This window comes from Eucalyptus grandis, chromosome 3 (genome assembly GCF_016545825.1).
Source record: "Eucalyptus grandis isolate ANBG69807.140 chromosome 3, ASM1654582v1, whole genome shotgun sequence".
NCBI classification, from domain to species: Eukaryota; Viridiplantae; Streptophyta; class Magnoliopsida; order Myrtales; family Myrtaceae; genus Eucalyptus; species Eucalyptus grandis.
In genome coordinates this window covers 34,979,724-34,981,468 of record NC_052614.1, presented here as the reverse complement: position 1 = coordinate 34,981,468, position 1,745 = coordinate 34,979,724, and the positions used below count along the sequence as shown (strand labels likewise).

Sequence of the window (1,745 nt, the reverse complement as noted above, 5' to 3'; positions counted from 1 at the left end):
CTGAGATGCTTGGAAGAGACACACCGGCTGTGTCGTTGGTGAGGTGGAGCCTTGGAGGTGCAGTTGAGATAGGTCACTTCCCTGCAAGCATGAAGAAATGAACCGTGAAAAGATAAGAACATAAAACGAAACAACAAAACAAATGTCTCCGAATAAAAATGCCCCTACACGTGTTGTCGGAATAAGCATGTGCTTGCTAACTAGTGAAACTTTAGCCGGCTAGTAGGATCTAGGGGTGAGCGGTTCCCGGTTCCGGTTCGGTTCTGTCTGGAACTTGGAACCTACCCTCGGGTACAGGTTCTTCATTTTTTGGAACCTGGAACCTACCCGTCAGAACCAAGAACCTGGAACCTACCATGTCACGGGTTTCGGAGTCGGTTCCGGTTCCAACAGGTTTTTTTTTTTTATTTCATTTTCAAAATAAACTATGCAACAAACAAAGTCATGACGTGGAGAGAGAAAGCGATAGTGGCATGACCAGCAGTGACTACCCTCATAAGGGTGACCATAAGGGTCCCATACCCATGATAAAATGTTCAACATTCACCAAACAAAGTCATAAGACTACTGATGTAAGCAAGGTTCAACCCTATAACTTGGAGATGGGAATATCAGCTTGAGACCAACCATAAATCATTACAACACAGAGAAACTAAGATAATGCATTCTGGCTATCAAACATTTCACAAAATCAAATGTCCTCTTCAAGCGCAACATGCAAGTCTTAGCAAATTCTTGTTCCTAGTTCTGTGGTCTAATTCGAAAGATCAATACCAAAGAATTCCAGATAATTGTAGCATCTCTATTAACAAAAGCCAAATAAGGAACAAGACGATGCAAGACTCAAAAAAGAAAAAAAAGAAGTCAACCCTTGGGCTTTATGCAATGCTACTTATGCCTGGTTTTCTTCAAGGTGTGTTCTCCATATCCTTAAGGTTTCTATTCCTGCACCTTCTTGGGTTCTCATTGTTCCTCCACAAGTTTGATTTGTTGTCATGCGAAGGGACTTAGCAATTTCAGGAGCATAAGGTGAAATGATGTCCCTCAATTCATCCGCTTTATATATCGGAAGAATCAGACTCTGAAAGTTGGAATTCCAATTCCAAACCCGTAGTTCTGCTTCCTTCTTCTAAGGAGACTCAATTGAAATCCCATTTCTCAAACAATCTGCTAAAGTTAGGCAACAAAGTTTCATCTTTACCATTTCTAGCGAGTTATAATCTGATTTTAATCTAACGGAAATTCTCTACAAAACAAACAGCAATCAAGAGAATCCAGTCACTTAGCTGAGAGAATGCCATCCGGACAAATTAGCCGCTTGGTGAAGTGCGTCTCTCCACTTCTTCACTGTCTCTGAACCATCACCATCACCACCACCCCCACCACCACCAACCTCAATCAATTGAAGAGATACGAGCACAGAGAGGATGGAAGATGACAGAGCAAACGAACCTAGGTTTAGGACGGATGACGCCTTATGCTCCTAGAGAGAGATCATCCTCCGATTCGCTTCTCCGGCGACGACTTTCTGCAAAATCGAAGACGGCGAAAGAGATAGTGAGAGAGTGATTTAGATGAATTGAACTCGGTTCAAATCAGTGGCTGAGTTGAGCGAGCTCGACTTGAGAGGCTGAGATGCGGCGGCTCGTTAACATGCAGGCCGTTCGTCGTTGAAGTCTACACAGCAGCTACGTCGTTAACGGAAAAACAGCGACGGTGGAACAACAAAAGCGTCGCAGTGGTAG

General features: G+C 43.4%; 1 long non-coding RNA gene across 1 annotated transcript; it reads right to left on the bottom strand.

The window, feature by feature from the left end:
* Positions 1-585: 585 nt before the first annotated feature.
* Positions 586-1,539, bottom strand: LOC104437314. The gene is made up of 2 exons (XR_001985823.2): positions 1,453-1,539; positions 586-1,353 (listed from the first exon to the last, which is right to left on the bottom strand). It is a non-coding gene; the product is annotated as an uncharacterized LOC104437314 (long non-coding RNA).
* Between the last annotated feature and the right edge of the window lie 206 nt (positions 1,540-1,745).